The sequence below is a fragment of the Rhincodon typus genome, chromosome 8 (genome assembly GCF_021869965.1).
Source record: "Rhincodon typus isolate 14 chromosome 8, sRhiTyp1.1, whole genome shotgun sequence".
NCBI classification, from domain to species: Eukaryota; Metazoa; Chordata; class Chondrichthyes; order Orectolobiformes; family Rhincodontidae; genus Rhincodon; species Rhincodon typus.
Window position 1 is genome coordinate 65,157,121 of NC_063339.1, and position 17,429 is coordinate 65,174,549.

Consider the following 17,429-nt stretch of genomic DNA (forward strand, 5'->3'; position numbering starts at 1 on the left):
TCATGTATAATTGCATACACCATTCACATAGTCATAGTTCAGCAGACTCTGGCCCTGTACAATGCCTTTGAAACTGTTTGTCACATTCCATACTTGTCAATTCCTGAGCTGTCCCAGCAGGAAGCAGTGGAGACTGAACACCATTGTGTGTAAGGTACTTTCTCTCCCACAGAAAGGCCAATATTTGTTCACTTCATGTAATATGAGGCTGAATATATTTGGTTCGCCTGTAAGGTTAATATGGCTGTGCTCATAATTTCTTTTGACCACTTAACTGAAGGTCAAAACCACAGTTTTGGAGCAATAAAGTAATATTATAAGCTGCCTTAGTAATGGAAATCACAGTCGTCATCCTAATTATTGTGTGATGTTTTGCCAAAAAAACACATTTTTTGAAACTGCTAAATAAACAAAGAACTATGTCCTTTAAAATCTGTAAAGAAAGTTTTCCCACATTAAAGGCAAAATTAAGTGTTACCAGTTGTTATAAATACTCCACCGGGCATACTTTTAAACTTGTCTGCTATCTTATATTCACTGAAAGAATGTTTAAGTAGAACAAATACAAAAAAACGATGTCACATTTGTGGAAGAGATCTTGCATTGAACCAACCATTCACCTGCACTCGTGGGGACTGCATAAATGCACCACTTCAAAACATTTACCCTTCTTTTAAATGTTACCACCCACTCACCACCATGACATTTTCTTGATTCATTATCACCAGGCTCTTCGGAAGCTGTTTCTTCACCTTCCCTGCTTGTTTCAGATCTCTCTATAACTGCAGCTACATGTCTTTGTTTTAGCTCTTCTAAAGAAATTCAAATGATGGTAATCAGCAATCAGGACAAAAATTTTCCAACTTCCCACTGTTAATCCAAAAAACCAGAAAATAACAGACACAAACTAAGCTATACTCATTGACAAATTTCATATCACAATTCATACATTTTATATTTCAATTTATAGTAAAAATATAACTTTTTACTACAATTGTATAAAAATGCGAGATATTATTTTAGACAATTTCTCATGTTTATGGTTATTTTAACTTTTTAAAAACAAATTCTATATATTTTATTCTGCAACTGAACAGTATATATAGTGCTTTCGAATCTTCTGGTCTTAAAGATATAAAGCTGTATTTTCTGCAGAATAGGGCAGTATGCTGGAGGAAATCATAGAAAACTGGGAAGGAGACCTGCAGCCTCAGCGTCACCCTTCTGGAATTTCTGTCTTCGCCTCAGGAATGTTGCCATCCAATCCTTCATTGTCTGGTGCATGGAAATGATGGTGAGGAGACAGAGATGCTTTACCGGTCAAACATAAAACAGTAAGATTAAGGATCGTGTCAGCCAGTGCTGTGCTTGTAATGAGCTCCAAAGTAAACAAGCGAAAGAGTGACTCAGGACATTTCAGACAGATAAAATCAATTTACAGTACTTAAAACAATCTTTTTCAACAGGAGGGCTGTACAATTAGGCTGACCATCAGTGTTAGTCATAAAATATTGGTAGCCTTTTCGCTGCCAGTTTTACTTTTAAACTTATTTTAAGTCTTTTAAATGCTGTATATTAAGTTTTATGTAGGAAAGGAGGCTGAAACTTCATTTTGGTTTCTTGTAACAGCAATATGACCTTACAGCTGAATAGCTCTTGCATTTTGAGAAGAAATAATCTATGTCTGATTCCTCAGAGATAATAAGAAATGCTGCTGCTGGAGTCAGAGATAACACTGTTTGGAGCTGAAGAAACACAGCAGGCCAGGCAGCATCAGGGGAGTAGGAAAGTTGACGTTTCAGGTCGGGACCCTTTGTCTGAAATGGGCCATTTCTGAAGAAGGATCCCGACTCGAAACGTCAACTTTCCTGTTCCTCTGATGCTGCCTGGCCTGCTGTGTTCCTCCAGCTCCACTCTGTGTTATCTATGTCTGATTCCTGCCAATTTAATTTGGAGGCCTGAACTCACGAAAAGTTATTGTGGTTGGCTGTCCATTCAGGGTTGCCTGATCTTCAGTGAGGAGTCTTTTATCAGCATTTACTGCCATGCTACTACATGACATGACACATGATATGCTGTGGTGTGGTGTGATACACTGATGATCTGCCACTGTCCTACTGTGAGACTTACTTTAACTCCTATAAGATATAAGATGTGATTTGATTTATTATTGTTACATGTACCGAAGTACAATGAAAAGTTTTGTTTTGTACAGGCAAATCATATCATACACTGTGTATTAGCGTATTAGAACTGAGCAAGGAATACAATGTTACGGCTGCAGAGAAGGTGCACAAAGAGCGAGATCAACATGAAATTTAAAATTTGAGAGGTCCATTTAGAAGTCTAAGAACAGTGGGGAAGAATTTGTTGGTAGGGGTGTCTAAGCTTTTTGTATCTTCTGCTCAATGGAGGAAGTTGGAAGAGATTATAATCGGGGTGGGAGGCCTCTTTGATTATGTTGGCTGCCTTCCCAAAACAGGGAGAAGTTTAGATGGAATCAATGGACGGAAGGTTGGCTTGTGGACTGGACTGTGTTGACAACTCTGTTTAGTTTCTTACACTCCTGGGCACAGCAGTTGCCATGCCAAGCTGAGATGCATCTGGACATAATGCTTTCTATGGTGCATCTTTAAAATTTGGCAAGAATCTTTAGACATGCTGAATTTCCTTGGGTCATGTATTACTGAAGAATGCAATGTCTTTTTATAAAACCACCTGGTACCTACATATGTATTTGATTTGATTTTCATTTTATTGTCACATGGACTCAAGTACAAAAGTACAAGGGTACAGTGAAAAGTGTATAATGTCGCCACACAAGGTGCCATCTTAGGCACAAGTAGCTAGGTATAGAATCTTAAGAACAAGGTAGAAAGAAAGAACAAAGTTAAAAGTTAGACATTGCAGTGATTATAGTATAATGTAAAACATATGAAATTCGGTTAAAAGTTACACATTGCAGACCTTCTTAGTTTTAAGTAGTAAATAAAGAAATAAAGCTGAAAGTTCAAACATTACAGTCTTTCTTAAGTGCTTAGCCACGGTGGAACTGCACTTCAAGGAATTGCCTTGAGACTGGAAGTCCATGCTGAGGCTATGCTGGGGTGAGAGACTGCCACATACCTCTGAAAGACCACCATGCCAGGCTGAAAGACTGCCATGCTGGGCCACTGAGAGATCGCCGTGCCAGGCCGAGAATCTGCCATGATATGTATGTTACTATCATAGGCACTTGTGCGTCTGGGCTCATGCTGAGCAATTTGGATATACTGTAGCATATTCCACTGTCATGTGCAAGGGAATAGAGCTCAGAAAGACGGAGACTGTCAGCTCTGTATTATTAGGTCACATGTTTATGACATCATGCGAATATCGTTTAAAGGTGGATTACACACTTGCTGTAAGACATAACCCAACAATGGGACCTGTCAAAAATCATCTTTGATAGAAGCTTTATGTCTGATTTAGGAGAATGAGTAGACCATTTGGTCACTTCAGCCTGCATCAATCTTCAATCAGATCATGAGTGCTCTGACTGTGGCCTCATATCTGCATTACAACCTACCCTTAAAACAGATAAACAGATGGAGGGCATTATAAATAAAGTAACTTAAGCACATACAAAAAGGGACTGGGTGCCTGAGTGGTCCTGGTGATGGAGCGTGTGGTGTCTGCTGGTACACTACAGGTCTTCTGCAACCAGTGGGTACTACAGGGGCTGGTGTGCATCATTTTCCCACAACCAAATTTGGCTATTTAATTTGGATTTGAAAAGGAGACAATAAGTTGAAGATTACGTCATGAACTCATCAGAACTGGCTCACAAGAAAAAGATTCCAATAAAGGAATATCATTGGCAGCAAGAACAGTTACTTGTCAAGTTTAATTCTCAGATCAGACAGGTAGGTTCTGATTACTCAAGGTTGCTACGGAGATATGACAGGATTGACTATGCCCATGATCCCCTTTTTTTTCAAGAAATGGTGTAAGAGTATGTACAAATTCCTTTTTCCTAAATGAAACATGGCCCTGAGTACTTACATATACAGCTTTGAGCACATGCAAATTCGTCACACTGAGAGCCCAAGTGATGATCTAAAATTGGATTCTGGTGTAACTGTTAGCACAATCTGGATTATTTAAGAAATGATTTCTAGTAGCAGAAACAAAGAAGGGTCTAGGCCCGAAACGTCAGCCTCTCTGCTCCTATGATGCTGCTTGGCCTGCTGTGTTCATCCAGCCCTGCACCTTGTTGTCTCGGATTCTCCAGCATCTGCAGTTCCTACTATCTCTAATGGTGAATATACTTTTCAGAGCCTTGTAAGTAGGCATTGGTTGAGCATGATTGGCATGCAGCAGGTCAGAGGCTATGAATTCTGCAGTGAGTAATGCACCTCCTGTGTCCCCAAAGCCAGTCCATCATTGACATGGCACAAGTCAGGAGTATGACGGAATACTCCCCACTTGCCTGGATGCAGTGTCCAACCATGTGAGGTGCAAAAAAAGATCTGCAACAAATTTGACCATATCATTGGTCGTCGCAGATTGAAGACAGACATCTCTGTGAAGAAGAACCAATCCCAGAGCCCTTAAAAGAAGCACCTGCGAGCCACAAAACTTAACGTTAATGCAAGATCTCATAGCCTTCACAGGGGCACTGAACTGATACCCTATCAAGAAAAAGGTCTGATGTCAAAGTCCCATGTAGAAGCACTCCATGGTTCTCTTTTCAGAGTGCTCTGTGACCAACTGTGTGGACGAGTATGTAAAGCTGTCATTGTGAGTGATGTGAATGTTGACGGCTCACATCATTAACGAACTCTTCTGTTTCTTATTCTCCCCCATACGCTCATTGCAAGTTTGGCTAATGGGTCAAGCCACAGCACAGGTTATTGTCACTGATGCAATGACAGAGAAATGAAGGAGCAACAGATGCACCAGCAAGTTCCAAACTAGTGGCGACCAGCAGCATGTGCCAAGCAGGCTTCATAAGACGAAGTCGCAGCTGAAGTTACCGTCAGGATGCGCAGGAGTTTCAGGAGGGCCAGAGTTTATTCTCCTTGAAGCCATTTCCTCCAGGTGAGTGAGGCATAATGCCAGCACAGACTGAGGATGTTCTGGGACACTGTCACTGAAGTGTGGGAAGTGCTGGAGCGGGTGCTGTGACCTGAAGGAGTTGGGTGGCCATCCTATCCCTGTGGTCATCAAATGGATAGCTGCAATGCTCTTTTAGCCACCAGGGACAAAGTGGGTGGCCATGGGTACCCGCATGGGCCCAAGCTATGCCTGCTTCTTTGTAGGTTATGTGGAACAATCCCTCTTCCGTACCTACACTGGCCCTAAACCCCACCTCTTCCTCCTTCTTCCTTCTTCCACGAGGAGCTTGAACAGTTCATCCACTTCACCAACACCTTCCACTCCAACCTTAAGTTCACCTGGACCATCTCTAACACCTCTCTCACCTTCCTGGACCTCTCTGTCTCCATCTCGGGCAACCACCTCAAAACCGATATCCATTTCAAGCCCACCAACTCCTACAGCTACCTAGAATACACCTCCTCCCACCCACCTTCCTGCAAAAATGCCATCCCCTATTCCCAATTCCTTCGGCTCCGCCGCATCTGCTCCCAGGATGAGGCACTCCACTCCCGTATATCTCAGATGTCCTTGTTTTTCAAGGACCGCAACTTCCCCCCCTCAATGATCGAGAACGCCCTCGACCGTGTCTCCCGCATTTCCCACAATTCATCCCTCACACCCCGTCCCCGCAATAACAACCAAAAAAGAATCCCCCTCGTCCTCACGTACCACCCCATCAACCTCCGGATCCAACGCATCATCCTCCGACACTTCCGCCATCTGCAATCCGACCCCACCACCAAAGACATTTTTCCCTCCCCACCCTTATCTGCTTTCCGGAGGGACCACTCTCTCCGTGACTCCCTTGTCCGCTCCACACTCCCCTCCAGCCCCACCACACCCGGCACTTTTCCCTGCAGTCGCATGAAGTGCTACACCTGCCCCCACACCTCCTCCCTCGCCCCCATCCCAGGCCCCAAGAAGACTTTCCACATCAAGCAGATGTTCACCTGCACATCTGCTAATGTGGTATACTACATCTGCTGTACCCGTTGTGGCCTCCTCTACATCGCTTTGCAGAACACCTACGCTCGGTTCGCAATAAACAACTGCACCTCCCAGTCACAAACCATTTCAACTCCCCCTCCCGTTCCTCAGACGACATGTCCATCCTGGGCCTCCTGCAGTGCCACAACGAAGCCACCCGAAGGTTGCAGGAACAGCAACTCATATTCCGCTTGGGAACCCTGCAGCCCAATGGTATCAATGTGGATTTCACAAGCTTCAAAATCTCCCCTCCCCCTACCGCATCCCAAAACCAGCCCAGCTCGTCCCCGCCTCCCTAACCTGTCCTTCCTCCCACCTATCCCCTCCTCCCACCTCAAGCTGCACCTCCATTTCCTACCTACTAACCTCATCCCGCCCCCTTGACCTGTCCGTTCTTCCTGGACTGACCTATCCCCTCCCTAACTCCCCACCTACACTCACCTTTACTGGCTCCATCCCCGCCTCTTTGACCTGTCTGTTTCCTCTCCACCTATCTTATCCTCTAGCCATCTTCTATCCGCCTCCCCGTCTCTCCCTATTTATTTCAGAACCCCCTTACCCTCCCCCATTTCTGATGAAGGGTCTAGGCCCGAAACGTCAGCCTTCCTGCTCCAATGATGCTGCTTGGCCTGCTGTGTTCATCCAGCTCGACACTTTGTTATCTCAGATTTTCCAGCATCTGCAGTTCCTACTATCTCTCACCTGCATAATATCTCTCTGTTGTCCACCCTCAAATGGATCAAGACCGTTACAAATGCCATTTGTGCCAGATCGTACTCAATTTCCCCTAAATGAGGTCAGCGATGCAGCCTGGACAGTAGGAATCGGTACCATAGCTGGATGCCCCGGCGTGCAGGGTGCGAGAGACAGTACAGACATCATATTGAGATGGCTAGAATACAAAGCCAAGTTCATCAATAGGAAAGAGTGCTATTCTATCAATGTCCAAGGAATCTGTGATCATCGGTAACAATTATTAGAACTATGTGCCAGGTAACCTGGGAGTTGTCATGGTGCCTATATCTTTTGAGGACTCTTATGTTCTTGCTGCATTTAAAGTGCCTGATGCCTTATAAGGATGGTTACTGGGTGACAAATGCTATCCTTTGTAACCATGGCTGATGACTCTGTTACACAACCCCCTGACTGAGGCCAAGTACAGATACAATGCAGCCTGTTCTCTGACAAGGGCCATTCTGGAGCGGATGATAGGTCTCCTGGAGATGAGGTCCCACTGCTTGGATTAGTCTGGGTGGGGCTTTGCAATATACCTGATATAGGGTGTGCCATATAATCCTTGCAATCTGTGATCTATGCAAATGGAGCAGGAAAAGAAAGGATGTGATGGACACTGCTGAGCTGGGAGAGCTGCCTTCTGAGGAGGAGGATGGGGACATTGAGCAGAAGAAACACCACCATCTGCATGATAGAACTGCAGTGTTGGGTGCTACAGGCTGAACAGGGTGTAATTGACACCGGTTCCATTAGATGAGAGCTGGATGCAATGATCATTCATTGACTGTAAAATTGTTGGTGCTTGACTTGCAAACTGTTTGTTTCTGTTCTGAGAGGCAACTGCAGCTTCTGGTTCTTTGTTGTCCGTTCACTTTTGGTGTCAATTAATAAAGGTGAATGTTTTGAACTATTTGTACTCTTCCCTTGATGTGATAGTCTCACGTTGAACAATGATAAGATGATGGCCTATTATGTGCATTGTGGAAAGAGTTGCAGTGACTTAGAAGGGAGAAGAAGGAACGAGTCTGAGGGCAGATAAGCTGTGCCCCCTGGTGTTTAACAGCCATTGGTGTAGGAATGTGAATTATATGAGAGAGAAGTGTCAGCCATGCCACTCATCTGTTGTGACAGAAATTATTCTGTGGCTGCTTCACCATAATGTTGCCAATGAAGGGTAACTGCAGACAGCCAACGCTTGATTGAGTGTGTGGGTCATGGTCAAAGATGGTGCAGATGCTAGGGATGCTGGAATATGCCAGAATATCCTGGCAGTGGTGAGTACTTCCAGCTACAGCGAGTTGAAGAATTGGGCTAGCGTTGGACAAGAGGGGCACCACAGTGTTGTGGTTGGTCGTTAACAAGGTGAGTTCAGGATGATCGCATGAGAAAAATTGTCAGATCTTCTGGAGAGAAATCCTACATGAAATTCAATAGAAATGATATAGCCAAAATGTAGAAAAGTCAGCCCAGCATTTCAGCATAGTTTATTGCAGTCTTGTTCAGCAGAGGAAGCTATTACAATGTGTGCATGACTGGTGGATATACACAGAATACCAGATGTATCAATTTAAGAACATTCTCGAAGTACAGTATAACAATTTAAAAAGAAACAGAATAAAAGATAAAAGGGCTTATCAAACTCTCAATGCCATCCTGCATTCTTTTGAAGGATACTTTTAAGGGATAATTTATACAGCTGGTTTCAGCTCTGATAAGCTCAACTACTTAAGAGATAAAATGCAGATTCACTCGAACTCACGTGCAATGAATTTCCAATCCCACAACAGTCCATCATACAGAGAAAATGAACAGGTGACCCCTGTGTCCCACAGCAATGCAGAGAATATTGGGCAGACTTCTTCATGCAGTTAACCAAGACTGCCATTGATAGGAACCTGGAAACAGGTGATATGCTCAACTTTAGCCGAGAAATAATTCATAAAAATAGAATGTGAGGGGAGAAAGATAAAGTAAGAGATTATCCTCCAGGCAGAAAAAAAGCAGAAAGAATTTGTAAGGGATATCTTGATTTCATTTTATAATGTACTGCAAACTACAGCAGTACTTACAGAAATCAATATAACTTTAAATATAGGCATGGTATATCGAAGCAAGGGCTTTATCAAGGAAGGAAATGGAAGAAAACAATGTTCATACTGGGGTAATAAGGAAACAGAATAGTTTATTTAGGTTCTACAGATGGAATTTAGCTTTACAGAGTTGATACAGCTGAATGGGGATTTTAATTCTTATTCTTTGGTGCAAAATGATCATGTCATAAAATATGTGGCAATTATGCAAGTAGTGCAATAGGATGATCTCTGTAGCTGGGGGAGAACAAGGGCTTGATTTTCAAATAATTGTTGGGAAGGTGATGCCCAGATAATTTCTGGGTCCCAGACTACTGTCTTTAAATGAGAGATAGTAGGAACTGCAGATGCTGGAGAATCCGAGACAACAAGGTGCAGGGCTGGATGAACACTGTTCATCCAGCCCTGCACCTTGTTGTCTACTGTCTTTAAATGTTTGGTACAATATAATGGTGCATTTGTTCACTGTCTCTTATGGGGAGTTCTTGATCGCATGTAAGTCCGTATATGGCGGGTATTCTCTACATTGGGGAAACATAGACTGGGTGATCGCTTCGCAGAACACCTACGTTCCGTCTGCAAAAAAAGTCCCTGAGTTTCCAGTTGCCTGCCACTTTGACACACCACCCTGTTCCCTGGCAAACATCTCTGTCTCAGGCTTGCTGCAGTGCTACAGCAAAGCTCAGCACAAACTGGAAGAACAGCACCTCATTTTCCTCTTGGGAACTCTACAGCCTTTTGGATTCGATATTGAGTTCAACAAGATTACAGCTTGAGCTCTCCCATATCCTTACCCCAATTCCCACACTCCAGGCCTTCTAATCACATAGTCTGCTATTACACATGACACATTGTTAGCCACTAACAGCCCCCATTAGGAGCTATTCACTCTACCAGCCAGATCGTTATCCATTTCTTTGCCTGTCCAACTGTTCTTCTCTCACTTTGGGCTCTACCTCCACCTATCATTTAATCCTTACCTTCTCCCACCACCTCATCTTCTGCAGATAAAGCAACATTTTGCGAGCTACCATCAGTTCAGAGGAAGGATCACTCATCTCCAAAGATGCTGTCAGACCGGCTGAGCTTTTCCAGCAATTTCTGTTTTTGTTTTTGGTGGGTATTCGTACAAAGTAGCAAACAAAGTGAGGAAATTGCAAAAGGGGAAGTTATCCTGGGAAATTCTTTCAGTGCAAAGAGAGATATTGTCCCATATCCAGGTACTTTGTCAAAGAATGGTACAAAGTATGCTGAAAATCCTAAGGCGGGGTGAGCAGGATGTTCTCTGGTCAATGTCCAACTTTTCAGAGGGATTCCTCACACTGTTCATGCAATTTCAAGATGTGTATCTCCCAGCAACACATAATGCTATTCCTAAAAATTTATTCATGCACCTTCTGAAAGTAAGGTGGTTCAAATATTTCAGAAGGTTTATTTGCAAATGTTTGGGTTGTAACAGCCATAGGACAGTTTTATCATTTTTTTTCCATTTTTAGGCCCCAGTGTTGTTGTGTTGCACTACTTCGAATATAGTGTTCACTTGTACCTGTCATACAGAGCAACACCAATAGATAGATTTGTAACGAGAAGCAGGAACAACTAAGGAATAATTGTTAGAAAAAGAAACCATTGTTATATTCTGGGTTGTCTCTCGTTATTTCTCAGTCCCAGGAAACTAACACTCAGCCACCAATCTCACAAATGTCTTTACTGCCAATGGCATAACCTTTAGATCAAAAACTAAAATTCATCTTTTGCAAGTACTTGATGGAATTCTTGGCAAAAGAAAACATTTCACTATCATGTGACAAAACTAAACTCTGATCTTGCTAGGGTTCTTTGCTTAGTAAATTGTCAAGTTCAGATGCATGGATGAGGGGTTTGGCAGCAGATGAACTGAAGTCGGGGCAATGTAACAGAGGTGGAAACAGGCCTTAAATAATTACTTAACATATTTTATATAAATTGTACAGATTACGTACAGAATGCTCTGGCAGTAGGGAATTAGCTAATGTTGGCTATTGCTCTGCCTGGTAGTTTGTACCAATACTTCATGTTTTCCCTGGAGGGCAAACCATATGACTGTCACTCCACTGGGTGTCTTGTCATACACATTTCTGGCTTATCTGCTACAATCTCCCAGCGACATTCCCAGTGCCAAAGAATTGTTCAGCATTTACTTGGAGTCAATACATGATATTTTTGTCACATTGGGCCAGTTTCCATAATTTCCAACCCACACTAATTTACCAGCCCAACATAAGTGTTTTTTTCTCCCCTACTAATTGCCGTCACAGTATTTCTCAATGCAGATCTAATTGAATGATCCACTTGTAGGATGTTGTTCCATACCATTGCTTGCTTAAAAATAATTGCACAATGTCTATATGCTAGTGGTTGCCAATCTGTGGATTGCTAAAACTCAGATGGGGAAATGTAGAACACCTCAGGATTTGGAAGGGGACAGATCTTTTACCCTAGTTTTCCCAATATTCTGAGTAAAAATGTCTGTCTTATTAATGTAACTTGCACCTGATTGCTAAGACAAGAGCATCACCTCGTTAAACTGCCTAATGGTTTTTCTCTACCACTTCAGACTAAGTATGCCCTGAAGCACCAGTCGAGGATTGGCAATGGCAGTAGTTATCCACCCAACCTTGGGGCTGGGGTTGGCATTGTATCCTCATATAACATGGCAGTTAATGGTGTAGACTGGAATTTTATTCAGCTGCACACAGTAAATTCCAGCTACAGCTTTAATAACAACTTGGGCAGGTAGCACCAGAAAGAACTTAACAGCAAACAGCCTGAGGCACCATTCCAAAGGTAACATCCACATTCAAGACAAAGCATAGTTCAGACCTGGTAAGAGAAGCAAAGAAGCAGTTGTGGGCCAGAAGCTTACATGGAGCTGGTACACTAGCCATTTCTGACTGAAATGGATGAGCATTCATGATCGGTGGTTCAGCCATAGAGAGCATATGGACACTGGAGGCTCAGAGAATAACAGCATGGGAAAATCTTCAAAATAAAAGGCATAGTTAAGGGCTGAGAAGGCTAAAATTAGCAAAGAGTGCTTATAGCTGACGTTGAGTGTTGGCACCATATATGGTAAACACCACAAGGCATGAGTACAGGAAATCAAAGGTCATTAAAGCACTTTATTCCAAGATCACGTCACTTAGAATGTTAAGAAGTCAGAATTAGAGTGTCAAAAGAACAATTTAGAAGCCTAGGCTGACAGAATCGATCAAAAGCAAAAGTGAGGAAATTATTGAGGCTACATTTAATGGAGGGATATCCATAAGTGAAGCCGTGATGAAGACTGGAAAAGTTAAGGCTATAAGAACTAGGATTCATTCAGAGAAGCTGTTAAAGCAAATGGGAATCTTCCTCAAAATTTTAAGGCAACTGGCATTATTAAAAGCACCGTGTAAAATAGAAATTGCCCAGGGAAAATTGCTTTGCAAAGAGGATTCACTTTTAAGGTCAAAGGCAGCAGGAATTATTCAGTAAAATTGAAGCAATTGATAAGAGTTTTTTATAGGGCTGTGCAAGGCAGGAAATCGTCCACTTTGTCAGGTGAACGACACCTCCATTTTAACTGAGGAAGGTCTGAAATCTCTATATTGGCTACAAAAACATTGGAAAACATGGTAAGCTATAGAGTGAAGCAGCTTTGCTGAACTGCACCTTTTAAAGCCTTTAAGATAAGGAAAGTAAAATAGCATTGCTATACAGCAGACTTAAAAAGCTTCTCAGGCAAAGAGAATAAAGTAACACTCATATATCACAGGATTCAAAGCCTTTAAAATGACAGGAGCAAAGCAGTATTTAGACACTGAACTGAAAAGCTTTAAATAAAGAAGGAGGAATAATCATATTAGGAAGAAATGGCAGTAGAAAGAGTGTTCATGGAAAGATTTAATTTGAAAGATAGGGTATCTGGATAGGATCTGATGAAGGGTCCCGACCCAAAATGTCAGCATTTCTGTTCCTCTGATGCTGCCTGGCGTGCTGTGTTCCTACAGCTCCACACTTTGTTGTATCTGTATCTGTAAAACTGTAGGCCGCTTACATAAGACGAACCAAAATACAGTTAGACATAAGACCATAAGACATAAGAGCAGAAATCAGGCCATTCTGCCCATCAAGTCTGCTCCGCCATTCAATCACGGCTGATAAATTTCTCAGCCCCATTCTACCGCTTTCTCACCGTAACCCTTGATCCCCTTGACAATCAAGAACCTATCTATCTCAGTCTTAAATGTACTCAATGTCCTGGCCTCCACAGCCTTCTGTGGCAGTGAATTCCATAGATTCAGCACTCTCTGGCTGAAGAAGTTTCTCCTTATCTTCGTTCTAAAAGGTCTTCCCTTTACTCTAAGGCTGTGCCCTCAGATCCTAGTATCAATGGAAGCATCTTCCCAAGATCCATGCTGTCCAGGCCATTCAGTATTCTGTAAGTTTCAATTAGATCCTCCCTCATCCTTCTAAACTCAGTTGAGCATAGACCCAGAGTCCTCAAACGTTCCTCATATGTTAAGCTTTTCATTCCTGGGACCATTCTCATGAACCTTCTCTGAACTTGCTCCAGGGCCAGTACATCCTTCCGGAGATATGGGGCCCAAAACTGCACACAATACTCCAAACGTGGCCTGACCAGAGCCTTTTAGAGTCTCAGAAGTACATCCCTGCTTTTATATTCAAGTCCTCTCAAAATAAATGCCAAAGTTGCATTTGCCTTCCTAACTACTAAGTCAACCTGCAAGTTTACCTTGAGGGAATTCTGGACTAGAACTCCCAAGTCTCTTTGCACTTCAGACTTCTGAATTTTCTCCCCATTTAGAAAATAGTCTGTGCTTTTATTCTTCTGACCAAAGTGCGTGACCTCACACCTTTCCAAATTGTACTCTATCAGCCACTTCTTTGTCCACTCTCCTAACCTGTCCAAATCCTTTTGCAGCCTCCCCACCTTCTCAATACTACCTGTCCGTCTACCTATCTTTGTATCATCTGCAAACTTAGCCAGAAAGCCCTCAGTTTCTACATCTAGATAATCAATGTATAAAGTGAGAAGTTGTGGTCCCAACGCTGACCCTTGTGGAACATCTCCTGTCACTGGCTGCCAGCATAATAAGGACATTTTTATCCCCACTCTCTGCCTTCTGCCAGCGAGACTATCTTCTATCCATGCTAGTACCTTGCCTCTAACACCATGGGCCCTTATCTTAATCAGCAGACTCCTGTGCATCACCTTGTCAAAGGCCTTCTGGAAGTCTAGGTAGATAACATCCATCGGCTCTCTTTGGTCAAGCCTGCTCATTACTTCCTCAAAGAATTCTAACTGATTTGTCAGGCATAACCTCCCCTTGATGAAACCATGCTGACTTTGCCTTATTTTACCATGCACTTCCAAGTATTCAGAAATCTCATCGTTCATAATAGACTGTAAAATTTTACCCACGACTGAGGTTAGGCTAATCGGCCTGTAATTTCCTGTTGTTTCCCTTACTCCACTTTTAAAGAGGGGTGTCACATTCGCGATTTTCCAGTCCACTGGGATCCTCCCTGACTCTAGTGATTCCTGAAAGATCACCACTAATGCCTCCACTATCTCTTCAGGTATCTCCTTAAGAACTCTGGGGTGTAGTCCATCTGGTCCTGGTAATTTATCCACCTTCAGGCCATTCAGTTTTTCTAGCACCTTCTCCTTGGTGATGGCCACCATACTCAGCTCTGCCCCCTGACTCTCTTGAATTCTTGGGATATTACTTGCGTCTTCCACTGTGAAGACTGACACAAAGTAATTATTCAGTTCCTTAGCCATTTCCTTGTTCCCCACTACTATCTCTCCAGCATCATTTTACCCTTTATGTATTTAAAGAAACTCTTACAGTCCTCCTTTATATTACTGGCTAGCTTATCCTCATATTTAATCTTCTCCCTCCTTATTTCTTTTTTTGTTGCCCTCTGTTGGCTTTTGTAAGTTTCCCAGTCTTCTGGTTTCCCACATTATATGCTTTCTCTTTTGCTTTTATGCTATCCCTGATTTCCCTAGTCAGCCATGGTTGCCTCATCATCACCGGAGCCATGCTTCTTTTTCCTAGGGATGAATTTTTGCTGTGTCTTCTGAATTACTCCTAGAAACTCCTGCCATTGCTGTTCCACTGTCTTTCCTGCTGGGCTCCTCTCCCAGTCAATTCTGCCCAGATCCTCCCTCATGCCTCTATAGTTGCCTTTTTTCAGCTGTAATACCATTACCTCTGATTCTATCTTCTTCCTCTCAAATTGCAGAGTAAATTCAATCATATTATGCTCACTGCCTCCTAAGGGTTCCTTCACCTTAAGTTCCCTTCTCAAGTCTGTCTCATTGCACAACACTAAATCCAGTATTGCCTGTTCCCTAGTGGGCTCCACCACAAGCTGCTCCAAAAAGCCATCTCGTAAACATTCTACAAATTTCTTTTCTTGCAATCCACTACTAACCTGATTTTCCCAGTCCACCTGCATATTGAAATTCCCCATGATCACCATAACTTTGTCTTTCTTACACACCTTTTCTATCTCCTGGTGTATCTTACGCCCCAGCTCTGAACTATTGTTTGGAGGCCTGTACATAATTCCAACTATGGTTTCTTTTTACCTCTGCTGTTCTTCAACTCTACCCACACAAATTCTACACCATCTGACCCTACTTCGTTTCTTACTATTGATTTAATTTCATTTCTTATGAATAAGGCAACCCCATCCCCTCTGCCCACTTCTTTTCGATAAGATGTATCTCCTTGGATATTCAACTCCCAATCCTGATCCCCTTGCAGCATTGTCTCCATGATGCCAATTTCTATCTGTGCCACAAGCTCATGTACCTTATTCCTTATACTGTGTGCATTCAGATATAACACCTTCAGTCCTGTATTAACTGTCCTTCTTCTCATCGTCACTTGTTCATCCAGTGTGCTTGAAGATTGATTCCTAACCCTTTCCAAACACTGTGTCCTGTTTATGTCTGTGTTGAAGACTTTAATAACCACTCCTGACTTCTCCTTTCTAGTCATTTTTTCCATATTTTTCCATACAGTGGAATCTAGCCCTACAGATGTTAGCCTGTCACTTTGTTCCCCACTGGGGGAGGTTTTACCCTTCCTTTCCTCCCAACTTTCTAGTTTAAAGTCTTGTTGACCAGCCTATTTACCTTTTTTGCTGGAACATTGGTCCCAGTTTGATTCAGGTGGAGAGCAGTAGGAAATCAAATAGCTACACACACAAAGTTGTTAATGAGCTAGAATGACCTGTATTAGAAAGGACATTCAGCGACATTAACATTAGTGATCCAATCAATTTTTTTTTGGTAAGAAATGATTTATGTCAATGGATATCATATTAATTTTAAGGTTACTGGGCAAATGTCACTTATTTAACAGATTGGATACATGGGATGAAGAAACAAAATAGTTCCAGTGGTATAGATCCCAAGTTTAAGGGTATGCAACTTTACAACAAAAATGTGTGAGAGTAGAAGATGTACGTATTTTTTGCAACCATGGATTCTCACTCTTGTGTTAGAGGCGATGTTTTCATATGAACCTTATTAAAATGGTGGAAGAAGTTCAATCATTTACAATTGATAATGAACAGGTCAAAATACAATTAGTTATGCTAAGCCTGTTCAAAAAGATGCCAATCAGACAACAACTTACCGAAGAGTAGACAGTTATGACACATATCAAGGAAATATTAGTTACTGATCAAATAACTATTGAACAACTGGTCAAGGGACAACTGGTTGAAGATTTCATTGGGTTTCCTAAACTCATAGAAGGACCTATATAGAAGACATTATTCATTGAGATTACATATGTTGGCATGAGAGAATTGTTTCAAGCAATCAATGGGATGGAAATCTGTGACTATTCAGGACAGGTTGAAATGTTTTCCAATCTCATCATCTCTGAAAAAAATCAGGATGACAGAAATCAAAATGCTTGTGTGAAGATGCACCTGATGAAAACGATAATGAACAATGTGACCTATTTGAGCATACTGATTGATCTTTAACTGAAGTTTTGTAGATAGCAACACAACTAAGCAAGCCAAATTTTTGGGAGATTCGAATTTAATGTTAGACAATGAGACAGCATAAGTTCAAGGTAACGTTTTAATTCTTCACTTTCCAAGGAAGAACCATTAGTACTAGAGGCAGAGATTATGTTAAATAAACTGCAATCAACAAGTTAGTTGACTGAGGAAGTTTACATGTTGTGTTCATCTGTAAAGTAATCACAGAGGGACAAATACAAGCATGGACCTGAATCAACAAGTTTAAATACAGAGCCTACATTAGCTCAGTTGGCTGGTTTGCCAAGCAGAAGGATACTAACAGCTGAGAGTCAATTCCTATAAGACCACCAAGAATGTCCTTCCTTCTCAACCTGCCCTTCATCTCAGACACGTGGATCCTTGCGTTGAACA

General features: G+C 42.2%; 1 long non-coding RNA gene across 1 annotated transcript in view; it reads left to right on the plus strand.

Annotated features, from left to right (window-relative positions):
• Positions 1-1,025: 1,025 nt before the first annotated feature.
• Positions 1,026-17,429, plus strand: part of LOC125483739 — a 66,321-nt gene continuing 49,917 nt past the window's right edge. The window contains exons 1-2 of the long non-coding RNA XR_007262685.1: positions 1,026-1,294; positions 4,863-5,082. This is a non-coding gene — a long non-coding RNA (uncharacterized LOC125483739). The remainder of the gene's footprint in view (positions 1,295-4,862; positions 5,083-17,429) is intronic.